This window comes from Pteropus vampyrus, unplaced genomic scaffold (assembly GCF_000151845.1).
Source record: "Pteropus vampyrus isolate Shadow unplaced genomic scaffold, Pvam_2.0 Scaffold118, whole genome shotgun sequence".
In the NCBI taxonomy this organism is placed as follows: Eukaryota; Metazoa; Chordata; class Mammalia; order Chiroptera; family Pteropodidae; genus Pteropus; species Pteropus vampyrus.
The window spans coordinates 861,268-872,045 of NW_011888899.1; the positions used below are offsets into that span (position 1 = coordinate 861,268).

The 10,778-nt window shown below is 45.7% G+C and overlaps 1 pseudogene; it reads left to right on the forward strand.

Moving 5' to 3' along the window:
- Positions 1–3,245: 3,245 nt before the first annotated feature.
- On the forward strand, positions 3,246–3,364 carry LOC111743694 (annotated as a pseudogene).
- The last annotated feature ends 7,414 nt before the right edge of the window (positions 3,365–10,778 follow it).

Below are 10,778 nucleotides of genomic sequence, written 5' to 3' on the forward strand. Positions count from 1 at the left end.
GAAGAAGAGAACAGGGCCATGGATTAGGGCGCAAAGAGGGGACGATGCACCAGGAAAGTGTCCCTGGGAAGGAGGGCGTCCTCACGGCAGGTGACACGTAAATCCCAACTCAGCATTTCTACTTCCAGGAATTTATCTGAAAGAGCGCGCGGTGTGGACCTCTTCTGGTTCCAGGTCTGTACGTAAGGAGCGTGGATGTCACTGCTCCATCCCAACGACAAGCGAAAGGCTGAGCAGAACGAAAAATCCATAAGACAGAGGACGGCACACACAGGGCACGCCGTCGCCTCAAGAGTGGAGAGGCCGCCGACCGGCATCACTCAGGTGTCACGAAGTCCTCGAGGTCCATCCACACTGTCTCAAATGGCAAGATCGCATCTTTTTCATGACTGAGTAGTATTCCATTGTGCGTGTGTAGATATATGATTTATTACATATAATTTATATATGGACATTCCATTGTGTCAAATATAACTTACATATATAATACGAAGTAGTATTCCACTATGTATGTAAAAAAACATAAAAAGATCGGTGAGATCGACAAACGCAGGAGTTGTCACGTACCAGAGCAGAGGCTCACACGTGACAGTCACCCAGGGGCCCGGTGCCAGGCCAGGAAACCCCATACTGTAATCACCCAATTGTGAACAACTCCGAGAGTTAAGCCCCAGTCATAAAGGGCCCCCACAATGTTGAGATTTACCTGCAAGAGCTCAACCAGGTTCCACAGTAAATATCTAAGGAACCGCTCCCGCCACTCCCCCCCGCCCCTGCCCCTGGCTTCCAGCGAGGAGGGGAAAGGGACCATGTGACTGCCCCGGAGCGCTCTGTCCCTAGGGGGAAACTAGTTATCAGAGCCTAACCTGTGGGGTTACCGGGGCCTGACCGACCCAGGAAGGGACACCCCTAGCTCCAACCCCCTCTGGCCACCCTGCCTCACCCAAGGGGGCAGAAACACTGACCAACACTGGTGACATTCCCGGCCTGGAGGCACAGGCTCACTGAGGATAGGACCTAATCACAGGCTGTAGCACGCTTACCCTCCCTGTACCACTCACCGCCAGGTAACCAAAGGCCCATGGACGGCAGTTCCTTTAACCCAGCACATCATGTCTGGCTATCAAGAAAAATATATATATATACAAGGCACAGAAAAACGGGGAAATAACAACTGGAAAAGACAGCAAGCATCAGAAGCAGACACGGCCATGAGGTTGGAACGGTCAGCCCGGGAACTTAATCCAACTGAGAATGTACTAAGTTCTCTGATGGACAAAGGAGACAGCACGCGAGCAAGGACAGGCACCGTGAGCAGAGGGATGGAAATTCTAAGGAAAAAAAATGCTAGAGATGGAAAAAACACACTGTAACGCAAATGAAGAATGCCTTTTACGGACTTTTAAGGAGCTCAAGTTAGAGGACATATCAACAGATTCCTCAAAAAAAAAAAAAAAGAAAGAAAAGGAAAGAGAACAAAGTTCGGGAGGAAAAACCCCCAGAATATTCAAGACTGTGGGACGACTACAAAAGGTGTAGTAAGGTCTGCGTAATGAGAATGCCACACGAGAGGAGACAAAGGAAAAGAAGGGACATTTGAAACAGTAACAACTGAGAATGTCCCCAAATTCATGCCTGACACGAAATCACAGATCCACGAAACTCAGAGACCACCAAGCAGAATAAGTGTCAAAAAACAGAAACGAAACAAACAAAACTACACGTAGCTGTAGAATTTCCAAACTACAGGAAATCAAAGATGAATAAAAAACCCTGAAAAAAAAAGCCAGAGGAAATAAACACCTTATCTGTAGAGGAAGAAAGGTAAGAATGTCACTTGACGTGTCCTCAGAAACTATGCAAGAAGAGAGTGAAATGAAATGTGTAAAGCATCGAGAGAGAAAACCCACTGACCCACGATTCTGTGCCCTGCGAAGTTATTCTTTAAAAGTGAAAGAGAAGTAGAGACTGTCTCAGACCCACACGAACTGAGGAAATCTGTTGCCGGTAGACCTGCCTTGCAAAAAAACGTTAAAAGAAGTTTTTTTTAGAGAGAAGGAAAATAACGCAGGTCAGAAACTCAGACCCACATAAAGTAATGAAGAGCGCTGAAGTGGGGTAGTGAGGATCAAAAACGTTTATTTTTCATATTCTTGATAGATGAGCAGATGATACTTTGTTTAAAATAGTAATAGCAACAATGTAGTTGACTGTCTATGCTCCTGTGTATACACACGCTTATGTATTCCGTATAAATAAAATGAATGACAGCGATGGCACAAGGGATGGGAGGAAGGAGTTAGGGACAGCCTCTTACCGCGCTACCCATGACATGACATAAAGTTATTTGACAGTGGATTTTGATTAGCTGTAACTGTATACTGCAAACTCTAGAATAACTACTAAAGACAGTCAAAAAATAATTACAACTGATATGCTTAGGAAAAAGAGAAAATGGAATCATAGAAAATGCTCAGTTAAATCGACAAAAGGCAAAAAGAGTGGAAAACAGAAATAAGAACAAAGAACAAGGGCAACAGGTAGAAAATACTAAGAATATAGTAGATATTAGTCTAATGATGTCGGTCATCACTTTGAATGTCAATGGACTAAACGCACCCCAAAAAAGCAGATGTTGTCAGTAGATTAGAAAAAAAAAAATGACCCAGCTATATGTTGTCTATGAGAAACTCACTTTAAATATAAAGACACATATAAAGTAAAAGTGAACGGATGGAGGAAAATACACCATGCTCAGTCCTAATCAAAAGAAAGCAGGAATAGCTATGTTAATTTCCGACAGAGCAGGCTGCAAAGTGAGGAAAGTTACCAGGGATGAAGAAAGGCATGACTCAGTGATAAAGGGGCCAAATCTCCAAGCAGACTTGACAGTCCCAGTCTGTGCGCACCTAACAGCAGAGTGTCACGAAGTAATAGAAGGGCCAACGGAAAGAGATGAATCTACTATCACTGCCGGAGGCTTCCACACCCCTCTGTCAGAAATGGACAAATGCAGCCAGCGGACAGTCAGTAAGGACACAGCTGAGCTTATCAACACCATCAATCAAGTGAATGTAGACTACTGACATCTACGGACTGCATTGCCCAGCAACGGAAGAATACACAGTCTTCCCAATCTCACGTGGAACATTTACTAACATAGACCACTTTCTGGGCCATAAAACATGCCCTCACAAATTTAAAAAAATAGAAATCATGCAATGTCTTCTCTCAGAATCCAATGGGTCTACGGCCATGTCACCTGGAACACGCCCGATCCCATCTGATCACAGAAGCTAAGCAGGGTCGGGCCTGGTTAGTACTTGGATGGAAGACCACCTAGGAAGACCAGGTGCTGTAGGCGTAAAAAAAAAAAACCAACTATAATAGAACCCAATGGAATTAAACTAGAAATCGAGAACAGAAAGATAACTAGAAAATCTCAAAATACATAGAAATTAAACAACACACTTCTAACACATGAATTTAAGAAGAAATCGCAAGAGAAATTTAAAAATATTTTGAAATACATGAAAATGAAAGTACAACTTTGAAAGAGGGGGCATCACTACAGATCTTATGGACATTTAAAGGCTAATAAAGAAATGATATGAACTCTATGCCCGGAGATTTTGATAACATAGATGAAATGGTTCCATTCCCTGAAAGATAAAAGCTACCATAACACACACACAGAAACAGACAATCTGAATAAAGAAACCGAATCATAATTAACAACTCTCCAAGTTGGAAAGCAACAGCCTCTCTTTCAGAGGATAGAAACAGAGGAAATATTTCCAAACTCATTCTGTGATGCCAACATCACCGTAATACAAAATCAGACAAGATATTACAAGAAAACTTCAGACCAATATCTCTCACAAACTTAGATGTAAACATCTTTGACAAGATATGAGCACATCGAATCCAATGGTGTACAAAAAGAATTATATACCATGTCCCAGTGGGGTTACCCCCAGTTTGCAAGAAAGGCCAGTTCGTCATTTGAAAATGAATGAATGCGATCCATCATATCGACAGGCTAAAAATGAAAAAAATCACACGATCATTCCTATCAATACATGCAGAAAAAGCATTTGTCAAAACCCGATGCTCATTCATGATACAACTTAATAAACTAGGACTAAAAGAGACTTCCTCAGCTTCATAAAAAATATCGACAAAAACCCATAGCGGACATTATACTTAAGGATGAGGACCTCACAGCTTTCCCCCCGGGATCAGGTACGAGGAAGGACGTCCCCTCTCGCTGCGGCTTTGCGACACTGTAACGGAATCTCTAGTTCACGCAATAAGACAAGAAAAGGGAATAAGAAGGTGTATGGACTGGGAGGAAAGAAATAAAAGTGTCTTTGTTTGCAGATGACACAATTATCCGTGTAGAAGAGCCAAGGAATTGATGGAAAGACTTCTAGAGCTGACAAGCGATTATGCCAAGTTTACCGGGTATATTTTTAAAATACAAAAGTAAATCGCTTCTCTGCATACAAGCAATAGAAAAGTGGCATCTAATGTACAAACACACAGTCTCATTTACGTTAGCGCCCCAAAAATGAAATCCTTAGGCATAAATCTGACAAAATACATAGAAGATCTATTTGAGGAATTAGCAAAACTGACGATTGAAATCAAAGAACTAAATGCAGAGAAATTTCATGTTCATGAACAGGAAGACTCGACCTGGTCTGGTTGTCGGTCCCCCAAACAGATCTATAGATTCACTGCAATCCCAGTTAAAGCCTTGGCAATTATTTTGTACATATCAGCAAAGCAATTCCGAGATTCGTTTGGAGAGGCAGAAGACCCAGAACAGCCAACGCCATATCGAAGAAGAAGAATAAAGTTGGAGGACGGATGTCACCTGATGTCAAGACCTACTGTATGCCTACAGCAATCAAGGCAGGCGGTTATGGGCAAAAGAGAGACTAATAGACCCACAGAACAACAGACAGCTCAGAAACGGACCCACGTCAATATAGTCAACTAATCTCTGCCCAAGGAGCAAAGGCAAGACAGTGGAGAAAATACAGCCCATTCAACCAATGGTGCTGGAACATGCACGTGCAGAAAAATGAATCTAGACACAGATCGTGCACCCTTCACAAAGGTTAACTCAAAATGGACCTCATGAGAAAACCCAAAGGACCTTGGATATGGTGATGTCTTTTCAGATAAAACGCCATAGAGATGATACGTGAAAGAAGGAATTGATAACCTGGATTTCATTAAAATTCAAAATTTCCACTCCGCGACAGTGTCGACAGAATAAGAATACAAGGCACAGAATGGAAGAAAATATTTTCAAAAGACACATCCGATAATGGACTGTTACCCAAAATCCACAAAGAACTCTTAAGACTCAACAATAAGAAAACAAAACAACTCAGTTTTAAAAATGAGCCAAAGATCTTAACAGAAAACTCAGCAAAGTTTTACAGATGGCAGATGAGCACATGAAAGATGCTCCACATCTTCTGTCGTCGGGCAGATGCAAACTACAACGACGGCGAGACGCCACCACACCCATTAGGACGGCCGACATCCGGGGCCCCGACAGCAAGTGCTGGTGAGGATCCGGAGCCACGGGAACTCTCAGTAAGTGCTGGGGAGAGAGCCAAGTGGCACCGACACTTTGGAAGACAGACTGTCGTTTCTTCCAAAACGAAACATTTCTTACTGTGCAATGCACCACTTGCTGCTTACCCAAAGGAGCTGCAAACCTATGTCCGCACCAAACCCTGCACGCTGATGTGTATGGCAGCTTTATCCTTAACTGGCAGATGTCGGAAGCAGCCAAGACGTTCTCCAGCAGGTGAGGGTGTCAATGAACGGGTCCATCCAGACGGTGGGGTATTATTTAGTGCGAAAAAGAATGAGCCATCAAGCCACGAAAAGACACGGAGGAAACAAACGCACATCACGAAGCCAAGAGGCTACACACGGTCCGATTCCAACTATACGACATTCTGGAAAAGGCAAAGCTATGGGGACAGCGAAAAGATCGGTGGCTGCCAGGGGTGGGGAGGGGGTGGGGGAATCGATACCGAAGCACCGATGACTTTTCAGGCAGCGAAACTGCTCCGTGTGATTGTGGCTACTCCGAGGGAGTGACTGTGACGCAGACCGTGGACTCCCGGTGATCATGACACGTCAGTGCAGTTTCATCAGTTGTGACGAATGTGCCACTCTGGTGGGAGATGCCGGTGACTGCGGATGGTGCGCATATGTGGGGCCGGGGGACACGGGGCAAAATCTCTGTACCTTCCGCTCAATTTTGCTGTCAGCCTAAAACTGCTTTAAAAAAATAGCAATAAAGACCTCAAGATTAGACTCCTGCACGTCAGTTTCAAGTCCTTTTGAGTTTGCGGGTCGTCCATCATCTCCCTTTTCCCTTCCTTGGCACACTTTATCCCCCACAGTCAGGACCGTGCCGACTGAACTCCTGAGGAGCTGTTCAACGTGCTCCTCGATCCTCTGGACTTCTCGTCAACTCGCAGTTGGTCCCGAGGTGTCATCAGACCCGGGTTTGATTTCGTGGGCAAGATGACGTCACAGGTGCTGCTGTCTCCCTTTCATCAGGAAAAACGGCGTCTTGTTTTCTCTCTCTTTGTTGAGAGCATGACTGACGCTCTGTATCTACCTTCATTAATTCATCAAGGGCGGGAGGCTTCCTAATCCACGTATTAGCTGGGACGCGTCTTTAAAGAGAAACCTTTGCTCACCTATCACTTGGTTACCCAAATATACCGCGTGTGTAGGATAGGCAAGTTAAATGCTTGATTCTTTGTCTTTATCGACTAGTTTTCAAAGTAAGTTCATCCACTAGTATGCCCTAACTGTAAACAATTAGGTTTCGGTTATGATTATTATTATCATCATCAATCCTAATCTATTTAGTATCATAATGTTTGCTTTTCAAAGGCATTAAAGACTATTCTAAAAGAAGACATTGGCTTCTTTGGAAATGTTCTCACCTGTAGTTGTTCAATGCAGACTGTTGATAGAGGCTAATTCTTTACTCAATGCATACGTAGCATCGACCCCTGGAATAAACAACTGAGCAGAAACGTCTGCCCTGGTTTTAAATCGCTGCTGCTCCCAAGGTCCTAAATTCTTCGAGAGAGAATTCTCAATGCGAGGCTAATGTACTTAAACGAGGTGTTTTTTTTTTTCCCTTGGACACATTTATTCAGATGTTGCAATCAAAAACCGTTTAATTAACTTACCTTTTATAAAAGGCTTTCTTTCTCGGCTAACAAATGAGACACTTTATAACTTATTTTGGTAGCTGATTCGTTCTCTTATTTTTCCTTCTGTCGTAAGATACTGTTTGAAAATTTTCTAGTTTTTCTGACCCTGACTTTCCTGTGATTTGAGGGTGTGTTGGCAGATGCTTAGTCTGGTGACGTCGATGTACATTGTGGCGTTTTAGTGTGGCTGCTGTGACCGCGGTAAACGTGACGTCCTGCCATGTAATTTGATAATAGCACGGTCTGCATTTTTTACGTGTTGCAGAGCATGGAGTGCACAGTCCACTTTTCTCTTCTTTTCTCGTTTTGACGTAAAGGATACGCACTGGTCGTTTTTTCTTAAAGCCACAGTATGGCGATATGTGTAGCACTCAACGTGCTGCTGAGCTATAACTGTGTGACTGCGTGTTGCGTTGTTCCAAGCACAGTGGGAAGTGACAAGCACACCCCAGACAGTCCCTGCCACATCATTCACCTGTGCCCCGGGAGCAGGAAAACACCCACGGAAAACACGTGAACAAACAGGCATGGCTGTGTTCCCACAAAAGCTTACCGATGGACACTGGGCTTCAAATTTCAAAATGATTTGCATGTGCCACAAAAGGGTGTTCTTTTATTGTTTTTTTCTTAACCATTTTAAAATGTAAAAACTGCTTAGCTCACGGGCCACACAAAAATAGGTGGCAGGTCAGACTTGGTCCAGTTGCAAACCCTGGCTTTAAAGTCGATAAATGTCGTTTTTATTTTCTTTGAGTGCCAACGATAAGCAATCACATGCGCGCAGAGAGAGTCATCTCTCCTGGCAGCCCGCCCACTTTGCACCCAGCCCCCAGGGCTGTCATCAAGGACGGACGCTCATAAGTGTTGGCGAGGACAGGCAGAAACCGAGACCGTCACATGCTCCTTGTGGGAATGTAAAGCGGGGCGGCTGCTTTGGAAAACAGATTGGCGTGTCTCAGAAAGTTAAAGCTAGCGCTGCTACACAGCCTACACGTCTCCCCCACAGGCACGCACAGGAGAGAAAAACACGTTCACGCAGACATCTGTACACGGATGCTCCCGGCAGCGTGACGTCACGGCCAAAAAGTGGAAACAACTCAGATGTCCATCAACTGGTGAACAGATAAACAAAATATGTTCTGTCCACATCATGGAATAGCGTTTAACCATTACAAGGAACACATTAGTGACCCACGCCACAACCTGGCCGAACCTAGAAAACACACTGCTCGTGAAAGAAGCCAGTTACAAAAGGCCACAGTGTCGGATCCCATTTCTATGTCATGCCCAGAACAGACGGATCCGTAGAGACGGAAAGTAGGTTAGGGGTTGTCAGAGGCTGGGGGGGGGGGGGGGGGAGGGATGAAAACGCGCTGGAACCAAAGAATGGTGAAGACCCTACGACCTGCGGCTGCACTGGAAACCGCTCAATCACACGCGCCATAAAGATGACTCATACGGTGTGAGGATTATATCTCAAGAAAACGAGGTCGTGTACGATGTGTGCGCTTCGCCTTTTTCCCTTGACGTTCTCCAGGGGAGAAATGCGGGAACGATGGAAAAGAGAGGCTGCTTCGTCCGGCGTCAGCGAGCTCACGACTGAAGTGCCTGTGGCCCAAGCACCAAAACTTCAGAGCCCTTGACTGGTCGTAAAGAGGCCTCGGACCACTGGAAAGTGAGCCGCCAGAGACCGAGCCTACAGCCTGCTGAGTTAACGGTCAAGTTCACCATGCATAGTAGTTTTAATGGAAAGTTACCGCAGTGGCTGAGAAGAAAGCCTGATGAGTTAGAAATAAAATAAAAATATGCAGAAGTAGTCTGAGCTTCCCGCCACCCCCTCACCCCCCGCCCCGCCGCCCCGACCCCATTGTCCGAAACACTCCTTGCCACACCTCTCCTCTGAGGGAAAAGGTCCTCCTTCTTCTCGGAAAGATAAGCATTTCCCTTGGCCCATCAACCTTGGGTGTCTGCTCGGTAACCAGAATCCAAACGCAGGCTGGTCTGGGACTGACTTGGAGAACCGGGCGGGACGAAGGGTTACATCTTGAAAGAACAGCAGGAATTCGCTGCTGTGCACAGGCTGCTTCTCGAGCGTGTTTGGGAGCACGGACTTAGGGGTACCTGGGCGTGAAGGGCGGGCTCCCCTTTTCCCACTGGGATGAAGTCGTTGATTTGAGTGCATACTCTCGAGAGGCACGGACAGCTGTTTGAGCAGTTTGCTGTTGTGGTTGATGTTCTGAATGCTTCTCTGGGCAAAATGACATGAAAAGGCCAGAAAAACACTTTGGCAGAAGACAGAGGAAGGAATTCAAAGACTTCAGGAGACAGGAATGCTGAATCGGAACCAGCCTCAGCTTCCCGCTCCCCCAGGAGCCCCTCCCCCAGCCCTGCCATCACTAGGTGCCCCATTAGGCCTGCCAAAGTGACATTAACCTCCACCTTGAGGAGTGGGTTGGTGAGGAAGATGCTGGTCTTTTAAAATGGGCTTTTGTCGACCATTCTTCCAGTCCGAGAATGCTACCGGCCGGGCTGCGATGGGCCTCGCCGATCAGTCACAGTGGGCAGGAGAAGAGCCGATGGTCCCCTTGTCCAGGTGGCTGCTGTTACCTTCCAGAAGCAAAGTGGACCCAGTTATTATAACAGGCAACAGGGCAGGCATGTTTATTGAATTTCACAAAATGGTGTGCTGCCGAGACATCTTTAGCTGTAGTTAATTAGTTATAGGGTTCTCTGGAATACAAGTGACAGATGGCTGACCCATTTTTTTTTTCTATAAAATAAGTCTGGGTCTAATGACAATAGGCACAACTTAAGAAAATCAACAAAGTCAAGGCAGAAGAAAAGTTGAGGCCTTTTCTCTAATTCACTGACCAGAATCTCTGGTCTGTAGTAGCCGTCAGGCAACCTCGAGATTTTATAAGCACAAAGGCAAATTCTAAGTCTTCTTTCTTACATTCCTCAAAGAGAAATGTGCCCCAGGGGACTGGAGAGACCCAAGTCTTTGGTCTATTGGATACTTATTCCAAGGGAATGCTAAGTATTAGGACTGTCACGTGAACACATATCATCGCCACCATCTGCCATTCGGGGTGAGGCTACATGGATCCAGAGATACATGGAGTTAAGGTCATTGCAGTCAGATGCACCAGTGACAAGCGTGTCTTTGGGCATACACACTTAGGATGGCCCTTGTCAGCCCTGGGCAGGATCCCTTCACAGTCTGACTGAGGAATGGGGTGAGCATCACCATGGCAGGCAGCGCCAAGACAAAAACACTGGAACTTCTCCCTTCGTCCAGACTAGCAACCAGAAGCAGATTGTCCAGAAAATACAGACACTCATCCCCATGGAATAACCGGAAAGGGTGTGCTCGGTGATCCCGAGACGTCCTCACCGACTCCGCGGCGCGGCACAGATGTCAGTGGGTTGGCCCCCGCTTAATTAGGTGGTTCCTCCCATGGTGCAGAAATTCCCACTTTCTCCTTGCTGGAGAAAACCAGCAGCCAC